The sequence below is a fragment of the Dama dama genome, chromosome 30 (assembly GCF_033118175.1).
Source record: "Dama dama isolate Ldn47 chromosome 30, ASM3311817v1, whole genome shotgun sequence".
NCBI classification, from domain to species: domain Eukaryota; kingdom Metazoa; phylum Chordata; class Mammalia; order Artiodactyla; family Cervidae; genus Dama; species Dama dama.
Genome location: NC_083710.1, coordinates 50,748,861 through 50,759,722, shown reverse-complemented (window position 1 = coordinate 50,759,722; position 10,862 = coordinate 50,748,861). Strand labels below are relative to the sequence as shown.

Genomic DNA, 10,862 nt, shown 5'->3' with positions numbered 1-10,862 from the left:
ATTAAACTTTTCCATATCCTCTTTAAAAACAAAATTAGTTTAAATAAATAATTTTAACACTGTGTATGTGGCCTGGCCAGTACAAATTTATTCTCTATTATTGATATCTTCTCTAGTGTGACTCAACTTAGCCAATTTAGGTATTTGGATCTTTGTATTTTTATAAATATTAAAGCTCTTTATACATTGGAGGAATGAATTTTGTTCATGGGTTAATATTTGAACATAAATATTTTCTTGTTCTGTTGGTGTCTAAAGTTTCATTGTTTTTAACTACAATGAAGCTTAAAAGTCAATACTATAATATGTAATAGAAAGAAAGAAAGTGAAAGAAAGTGAAGTCACTCAGGCATGTCCGATTCTTTGTGACCCCATGGACTGTAGCCTACCAGGTTCCTCCATCCATGGGAGTTTCCAGGCAAGAATGCTGGAGTGGGTTGCCATTTCCTTCTCCAGGAGATCTTCCTGACCCAGGGATTGAACCCAAGTCTCCCGCATGGTATGTAATAAATTGTAGACAAATGTGACTTTCTGTAATATTTTATATTGTTCAATAAGTAGAAAATTATCATTGCTATAGAATTGAAATAAATTTTATGTTGTAGATTCTAGTGTCTTTCCATGGCTTAAAAGAACGTGTAGCACTGTCCTTGGTTCATTTTAACTTATGGTATAAAAAACCATGGGATTCCCTTGTGGATCAGACGTTAAAGAATCCGCCTGCAATGCAGGAGAACTGGCATAAAGCTAATTATACCCCCAAATACTTATAAGTTAATGATTACTTTCCAAACTGCTTTATTAACTTCGGTTTTTGAAGGCAGTAGAGTGTAAAGGTTAAGATATGCTGCCAGAGCCCAGTGGCCTGGATTTAACATTAGCTGCAGCATTAGCTGATCTTGGAAAAATCCCTTTAACATTCAGCTCATTCGTCCCTAATGAAGCCATCATCAGCTCACTGGGACAAGGATACCAGTACGTTCAGCATCCAGCACTTAGTGAAGTGAAAGTGAAGTCCCTCAGTTGTGTCCGACTCTTTGTCGACCCCATGGACTGTACCGGCCAGGCTCCTCCATCCATGGAATTTTCCAGGCAAGAGTACTGGAGTGGGTTGCCATTTCTTTCTCCAGGGGATCCTCCCAACCCAGGGATCGAACCCAGGTCTCCTGCATTGCAGGCAGACTCTTTACCATCTGAGCCATAAGGGGGCTTCTAAAGTTAAAGTGAAGTCACTCAGCACATAGTAAGTGACGAGTAAATCTTAGCTATGTGGCATTTCAAAATTCATTAGATTTCCTCTCTGGCCTCTTACTGTGCCATTAATACATGTCTATTTTTGTACAATTATATTAATTATTGTTATTTCCAGATATTTACTGTTTTAGGCTGGTCTCATCTATTAGCTCCCTTTTTTCAGAAAATCATATAAAGTATACATGTTGTACATGACTGGCTTGACCAAGAAGCAAGGGAGCTTAGTAGGTAGAACACCGACTAAGGTGACTTGAAAGAGAAAATAAGATGCTTGTCCAGTCACGTGGGCCTTGGCAAGTGGGCAAAATGAATGTGATACTTTGACAGAGGAAAGACCCTTGGGACAGAGATAGTGTTTTAGATGGGAGAAAAGGAGGAAGACAGGTGAGTTATGGGAGGTATTATAGGAGAGAATCTATGTGAGAAGAAAACAAAGAGGCAAGAAAAGCGAAGAATGGAACAGTAAGTGACGCACAGCCCAATCTGCACAGCTCTCTCTCTGTGCCTGGAAATGAAGCCAGTACATCCTCTGGCACTTAATAAGTAGGCTTCGCTCACACACAGCCAACGACATGAGAACAAGACAGTAAAACGTGAATCTCTTCATTTAGTGCTCAGCTCTAGTCTATTTTACTTAAGTGTTTTAATGCAGAGTCACTGACTTTTTTTATTGGCTGGATAGTCTAGATATTATGTTTTGCTCTAAAACTTTGGAACCACGATTTATTGGTGCCTCTAAATATTTCTCAGTGCATATTTACATGAATTTTTAAAATCATTTCTACCATTTCAAACTTCTCTAAATACCTTTGACCATTATTTCAGCAGGCTCAATCATTTGGCCTTATTCCACATTTGAAATTATGATTTGTATTTCCTGATAGATTTCTCTCCAATTGCATTTTGACTCCTAACCTTCATTTTATATTATCTAAGAGCACACAGTGTTACCTTCAGAGAGGGTAGATGCATATTGCATTGGAAAGCTATAGTGGGTCTGATCCCTTGAGTTAGCCTTAAGGTCCATCCATGCCACTTAAAGTAATCCAGTATGCACCTTGGTAATTGAAATCCTTCCATTACCCTCACTCCAGCCCATTTAGATATTTCTCTTGCAGATGGAGTTCCTTCCATCAGGAGGTGAGCCAAATGGTTTGGGAAAGATGGGCATTTCCAACAAGGTTTTTGGCTGCCCACCAACAAGCTGGTTGGTGTTCATAATTCCAAGTTGACCCTTCTTAGCAAGATTTCCACTTATAAAGAGCACTGTCAACCCTGATCTTCATTCTAGGGGAACACTTGGGACTTGGGTTCACCAAGGCTCACGGTGCAACCATGAGAGAAGGTTATCTCAGATTTCTTTGTTGCTTAATTTTTTGCCACCAAAAAAAAAAAAAAAACCCTCACATTGCTTCTTATCCTCAGTTGTAAGGCAAAACTTTTCACACCATATGAAGTATTATCACATCTTTTTAAATATCTTGAACCTCACAGATGTCATTTTCACTTGAGTGCAATTTCACCCCAGAGTACAAGTTTGAAAAGAAAGGTTTTGGATATTAACAAAGCTAGCAAATTTCTAGGCTAAAGCATCAATAATGCTATTTAATGTGCTTAAACAGATGTACATTCTGTATTTGTGTATATATGCATCTGAACCTCAGCAGGAGAACTAAATAATTCAATGGAATGCATAGAGAAAACTAATGATCCCATATTCTAATAACTGTTTTATGAAAAGCTTTTCATTTGGCACTCAAAACTGCCTCATAAGTCAACACTTGGATAATGCAGTGAAGTTATATTTAACTCTAGAACTCTCCTCACATGCCAGGTTTCAAATATGTTTCTAAGTAAATGTCCTTTTTGGGCTTATTATGACTATTCCTGTCTTCCCTCAAAATAACCTCTTATGTATGTTCACTTCCCTTCTTTCCTTGACTTCTGGCTGTCAGATTTACACCTCTTCCAATCCATGTTATCTTGGCCTGAAGCAGCAATATCACACCCAAGGACAGGGAGCCCGAGCTTGACAGATGTTGCCAGAGATTACCTAGCAAATGTTTTCTTACAAGATCGATCCACTCAAGCAATGGCCCACAGCAGTATTTCAGAGAAGGTTTATAAGGAGCTACTGGAAGACTTCTTAATAAATCACTGATGGAAATCTGACTTTGCTGAAATAGAGAGAAGGTATACACAGCCAAATCAAACAGACAGGTATCCCCCAGAGCCAGCCCAGGGATTTGAGATGAGAGAGATGAGGTTGTGTTGCTTCTTGGCAAAGCGTAAAAGTTATGTAGCAAATAGGCTTGTTGTACATGCAGATACTGCAGCAATCATCACAGCTTCTTGCCCAGGGAGGATCCAGTTTAAAATCCTCCTGAAAATGCACTTTTCCAAATTCCACCCTGCAAAGATTCACCTTTATTGAAACACAAATAACTCCCCAAACAGAGGCTACCAAAATGCCTCAAGTGCTCTTGATTTTACCAGAAAATATGTGGCAGTAGGTGCATATTCTGTACATAAATGGAAGAAATGGGACACTGTACCTATTTTTCTATTCACCTGAAATGATCACAACATTGTTAATTGACTATATCCTAATACAAAATGTTTTTGTTGTTAAAAAAACAAAAATTTATTGTTAAATAAGTAAAAAATTTAAAAAAATTTTATTAAAATATGGTTGCTTTACAGTGTTGTATTGGTTTTCTACTGTATGACAAAGTGAAACAGCTATGTATATTACATATATCCCCTTTTTTATGGATTTCTTTCCCATTTAGGTCACCACAGAGCATTGATAAAATTCCCTGTGCTATATATTATGTTCTCATTAGTTTTCTGTTTTATATATAATATCAATAGTGCATATACGTCAATCCTAATCTCCTAACTGTACCTATATTTCTGATGTTTTGCATAAGCACTAACATCTATATTATAACACTTTAGTATTGAGAAAAATAGAAGTTTATATGCTAAAACTGTGTGTTTCATGTTCCTGAGAACTCTGACCTTTAAAAAGTTAGCTTTTTTCAGCTTGGCTTTTAATAGGTAACAAAATATGCTCTTACTGCCTATAATATACTATAGAGGTGTATGTGCATGTGTCTGTGGAGAGAGAGAGAAATGTGTCTGAGCTTATACATAACATTAACGGACACAGGAAAGTTCAGAGTTCTCAGGTATAACACTAACAAAGATTCATTTAGTGGCTTCAATACACAACATTAATGGACACAGGAAAGTTCAGAGTTCTCAGGTATAACACTAACAAAGATTCATTTAGTGGCTTATGCAATTACTTAACAATTTGTTGCTTCAGTCACAAGTTGGAAATCCTAATTACTAACATATCTTTCAGAGTGAATGCTCTTTAATTTTAAACAGTCCTGAAAATATGATTCAATCAAATTTCTCAAAAGAACAATGGTAGGCAAAGCATAAGACAAAATGCAAAAATCAAGCAGTGGAATTCAGGCAGTTGGGTCCAAGAGAATAATTTTCTCAATATAAACCATGAACAGGATCCTTTTTTATATTAAAATCTTTATGAACTTTTGATATTGATTGGTCCAGAGCCCAAATAAATGGAATATATTAAAGTCTAAAATTATATCCAGTGAAACCAGGTCCTTATAAAAGGAGTCCAGTGACTGGGGGCTTTGTCCCTTGGGCTTTTTCACAAGACCCAAGCAGCAATTATCTTCACCAAGCCCTTGAGACAGCCACACATCTAGATTTGGTGCTTGGGAAGCAGGTGAAGAGGCTCAACTCTGCTAAGAGTTCCAGGATAACCTGCCACTCCCGTAAATTCAGGTTTTTTTGAAGGCAACCTGAAAGATTAGTTATCAATCTTTTTTGCTTTAGATTTCGACAATCCAAATTAGGGATTTTTTTGGCATTATTTAGAGAAATACTGTCTTTCCAAGGAAGTTCATTCCAAAAGTGATTAAAATACATTCTCAAAACTTAAAAAAGAGATTTCTAATTTTAGAAGGATACTTGTTCTATGACCTATGGAAATACTTAAATCTCAATTCCCGGAAGGATGAATTGCCCTCTTCTTCTTTTTGGAAGCTATATGTAGAAAATGAAATACTGTGTTTGATCATTACACATAAGTATTATTCATGAAGGAAAAAAACCTCACATTACTTTTGTTTTCTTTATTCTGTCTTTTTATTCCAGGGCTGAACTCTAACACTGAGATGAGAATTTTGTAATCTCCCTCAACAAAAATTCCTTCACGGAAAATTTGGAAGGATCATTATGAAAATCGATCCTTTCTCAGAAAGCTGAAATAAAGTGAAAGTATTAAGCAAAATTTTCAGGTCAGGGCAGAAAACAGTTAAGGCTACTTTTCAAAGGATAATTCTGATTTAGGTATGAGGGATTGGCACGGACATGAGTCAAACATAGAAACCGCACCAAAATCAATACTCCATCAGTTAGGTGCACCGAATATTCAGGGGCAGAACAATAGCTTTCTCACCAGTGCTTGATTTGGTCCACAACACAGTCTTACAGGAGAGCAATGCATTGTAAATATGCTTCCCCTTTCATTCACTCACTCATTTACTTTTCATTCATTTTCCACATAGAGATTAATTTCATAAGTGCTAAGCCAGGCCCCACATTCAGATACAGAGGTGAATACAAAATAGTCTTCAGCTTTAATGCATGCACAACTAGGTTAAGAGTCATGTAAGTCAATACAGTCCAAAAAGGTGAGTACAATAAGAAAGGTATAGAGTAATAAAATAGGGGGAAAATGGATCCCTTGATTCAGTTTGTGCTTAGTTAGTCATGTCTGATTCTTTGTGACTGCAAGGACTGTAGCCCGCCAGGCTCCTCTGTCCATGGGGATTCTCCAGGCAAGAATACTGGAATGGCTTGCCATGCCCTCCTCCAGGGGAACTTCCTTACTCAGGAGTTGAACCAGGGTCTCCTGCATTTCCGGCGGATTCTTCACCAGTGGAGTTATCAGGAGAGAGGTATTTGAGCCAAGTTCTGAAGAATGCCTTGCGATGAACAGTCTGGTTGGATGGGATTCCAAACAGTGGAAACACGTGGGCATGAGAGACTGAGATGTGACAGGAATGATTGTATCATTCAATATGACCAGAGAGTGGGCTGAATTACAGTACGGAGAGAGGTGTGGCTGTGGAAGTGGACAAAATCCATATCCTAAAGGGAATTCTATGCCATTCTAAATGGTTTTCACTTGGTACTAAAGGTAATAGTGGCCCAAGTACCATTTTAAGCAAAGACATGGCATGATCAGACAAACATATTTTAGCTTTCCATTCTTTAATTTTTTCACTTTTATTTATTATGCATTTTAACACATAATAATTACACCATAATGCATAATATAGTTTTGAGTATATTTTAAATTTTAAAATAATTTTTGAATTTTAATTTGGTATATTCATATTCTCAAAAATCAAAACAATCAACAAGGTATACAATGAATTATCTCATATCCATCCTATCTGGAAATGTGCATCCCAAATACCTTTATCAAACAGATAGCTTTTATTAACTGCTTGCAAACACAAATAAATATTAAATATATATTCTTATTTTCTTCCTTTCTTACATTAAACTCCATATCTATGCTCAGATCTGCAGCTAACTTTTTCCTTACTTACTAATACACTTTGGAGATTTTTCCATATCAGCATACAAAAAGCTTCCTTGGTCTTTTTTTAACTGCCTAGCATTTAAAAAGGAATACTCTCATTGAAGTGTAAAATAAAATTGAGGAAATGGGAAATTATAGGAATTTAGGCAAGAAATGATAAGAGCCTTGAAAATTGATATATCTGAGAGACTGGAGAAATACCAAGGAGACAGAATCAGTAAATGTGGGAGATAAGTTGGGGAGGGAGGTGAGATCAAGGAGAAAAAAAATCAAAGATTTCATTGGGATTCTGGCCAGAGCAGTTGGTGAAACACTGTCAGATGATGAAACATTTACAGAGAGAAGGAAGTCACTAAAGGAGCAGGCTAGGGTAGGCAGGACTGGAGACAGAGGATGAGCTGCGATTTCAACATATGGAGTTTGTATCACCAGGTAGAGATGTTAGGTAGTAAGTATGAAGCTCAGGTAGCTCAGATTTGAAAAATCTGCCTGCAATGCTGGAGACCTGGGTTCAGTCTCTGAGTTGGGAAGATCCCCTGAAGGGAATGGCAACCCACTCCAGTATTCCTGCCTGGGAAACCCCATGAACACAGGATCCTGAGGGCTACAGTCCACGGGATCACAAGAAGTTGAACATGACTGAAAAACTAGGTATACACACATGAAGTTTTCCTAGGTGGTTTCTTAGGAGGTTTCTCAGTGGTTCAGTGGTAAAGAATATGCCTGCCAACCAGGAAACGGAGGTTTGATCCCTGAGTCAGGAAGATCCCCTAGAGAAGGAAATGGCAACCCACTCCAGTATTCTTGCCTGGGAAATCCCATGGAAAGTGGAGCCTGGTGGACTAGAGTCCATGGGATCACAAAGAATCAGACATGACTTAGTGACTAAACAACAACAATGAAGTTCAGGAGAGAGGTGAAATATGGAGCATTTAGAATCATCAGAATATAGTTTATTAAAACCTTCAATATGGATAAAATCATCTAGCATGAATATAAAGCAAGAAGATAAAAGCAGGTAATGATAGAATCCCCTATGGTAGTTGGAGGAAGAGAAATATGCAATACATGACATTAGAAATTAAAATTATTTTTGACAAATCTTGTCCCTTGGAGGTGTCCCCATACAGATATGTGCACGCACACACACAGTGTTTCGTGGTCAGAAATTTTGGAGATTCACAGTATACAGTACCATATTAAAAGCTAGTAACATCCTTAGAACTCATTTTTGGAAAATACAGTATCTAAGATACTGGATATTTAGATACATACTGGAAAGTCCTGCCTTTAGATGTGGAGAAGGTGACCTCAGCCCTGGGCTCTGTGCTTTTGAGGACCTTGTCATGGCTTTTGCCTGTTTCCTTTCCTATAGAATGAAAAATCCATGAGACTTGGAGTGTATACCCACCAGGAGGCTGGTCTACCCCTACCCACGTATCTACAACACACTCTAAGTATCTGGAAATCCCAGAACTTGCTTCCCTGTTGGCCCTAAATCTGCAACCAGGTCCCATGTGGTCCCTTTACCCAGTCTATCCTCCTGATGGCAGAGACTATCCACCCTCTGGTGGTCCAGAAGTGACTGGGGAGTGTGGAAGAAACTTTGAGGGGTGAGCTGATGTGTCCACACAAATATGAATGAGAACCCTCATGGTGCGGGTAGAGCTGGGGGTTGGAGGGGAAAGCTGACAGGAACAAAAGACTAGGGCCAGCTCTCCTACCTGCCCCAAAGGGACTGAAAATTCCAAAGTCAAACTAGCCTTCCAGGCCGTTGGAAATGTAGATTTATCAGATTGGAGGACAGCAGATATTTAATTTAGCAGTGTGTTAGCTTGATTTACAGCTTGTAAATATTTAGACATATGGCATATGGACCTCCATATGTATTCTGGAGCTGCCCCACATAGAGTATGGGATGGTCTGAGAAGGAATGACAAGAGGATAGGACAACTGAGAGCCAATGAGGAAGGGAGGAGTAACACCTCTAGGAGATACACAGTTTTAAACAAACAAGAGGAAAGCTCGGTTATTCAGGCAACAGCACAAGTTCTCATTCCTAGGGCCATGGGTCCTTTCTTAGGTCCTTTAATCTTTATAACCTTTGAGTTTACACATGTCTGAACTGAGATGCAGAGAGATCAGCCCTGTGCCCAAGTTCACACAGTTTGTAGTTGCTGGCGATTATTGCTCGGGACTCCCAACTTCCAAACCAATGTTATCTCTATCATACTTTGCTGCCTCAAAACTGGAGAACGCTAAGCCTTTTTTTTTTTTTTTTTTTTTTTACAAAATGAAACATCCCACTGAGACAAATGTATATAGTCTTCAGTTTATGGTACATTTGGAATTCATGATGAAGTCTTGGAAGGTTCTGTTATGCTGTCTTTAGGCATCATCTACTGAGGTTTATCCAGTTAGAAATAAGCAACCATGTTCCAATACTTCTTAGATACAATTATCTCACCCAAAAAATTACACATTAATATATCATGAAATTCACTGCTTAATATAGGTGTTATGGATCAACATTTGATAATTTGTTATCACAATCATTCAGTTTAGTCCATATTTAGAAAAAAAGAAAACATATATATTATATATGTGTATATTACCTAGACTAAATGCATTATATGCATGTGTATATATTATATATATATAATATATACACATATACATATATATGTGACATTAATATATAAACCTAAGAAAACCTAAAAATATACAGCATAAAACTTAGTATTGGAACTCCCCTGGTGGTGCAGTATAAAACTCTGTGCTTCCACTGCAGGGGATATGGGTTTGATCCCCGGTCTGGGAACTGAGATCCTACATGTCATGTAGCAAGGCCAAAAACAAAACAACAACAACAAAAACTTAGTATTATGTGTATATACCAGAAAAGGATCATTTTAGTGCCATATTGAGTCAATGTCAATTAGCCATAAAATGTTAATGATAAATTTTAAAATATGTTATATCAATAAAAAGCAACCTATTGAAAATAGGTTTATAGTTTTTAAAGACTTTATGGAGTTCTGCCAAGAAAACACACTGGTTATAGCAAACACCCTCTTCCAACAACACAATAGAAGACTCTACACATGGACATCACCAGATGGTTGACACCGACATCAGATTTGTTATATTCTTTACAGCCAAAGATGGAAAAGCTCTATACAGTAAGCAAAAACACAGCAAAAACAAGACTGGGAGGAGACTGTGGCTTGGATCATGAACTCCTTATTGCCAAATTCAGACTGAAATTGAAGAAAATGGAGAAAACCACTAGACCACTCAGGTATGACCTAAGTCAAATCCCTTATGACTATATACAGTGTAAGTAAGAAATAGATTTAAGGCACTATATCTGATAGACAGAGTGCCTGATGAACTATGGACGGATGTTCGTGACATTTTACGGGAGACAGGAATCAAGACCATCCCCAAGAAAAAGAAATGCAAAAAAGCAAAATGGCTGTCTGAGGAGGCCTTACAAATAGATGTGAAAAGAAGCGAAGCAAAAAGCAAAGGAGAAAAAGAAAGATATTCCCACTTGAATGCAGAGTTCCAAAGAATAGCAAGGAGAGATAAGAAAGCCTTCTTCAGTGATCAATGCAAAGAAATAGAGGAAAATAATAGAATGGGAAAGACTAGAGATCTCTTCAAGAAAATTAGAGATACCAAGGGAACATTTCATGAAAGATGGGCTCAATAAAGGACAGCAATGGTAGGGACCTAACAGAAGCAGAAGATATTAAGAGGTGGCAAGAATACACAGAAGAACTGTACAAAAAAGATCTTCACGACCCAGATAATCACGATGATGTGTTCACTCATCTAGAGCCAGACATCCTGGAATGTAAAGTCAAGTGGACCTTAGGAAGCATCACTATGGATAAAGCTAGTGGAGGTGATAGAATTCCCGTTGAGCTATTTCAAATCCTGA

General features: G+C 37.8%; 1 long non-coding RNA gene across 1 annotated transcript in view; it reads left to right on the top strand.

Moving 5' to 3' along the window:
* Positions 1–391: 391 nt before the first annotated feature.
* The window catches only part of LOC133049262 (uncharacterized), a 28,226-nt gene continuing 17,755 nt past the window's right edge, over positions 392–10,862 (top strand). Inside the window, exon 1 of the long non-coding RNA XR_009691257.1 lies at positions 392–499. This is a non-coding gene — a long non-coding RNA (uncharacterized LOC133049262). The remainder of the gene's footprint in view (positions 500–10,862) is intronic.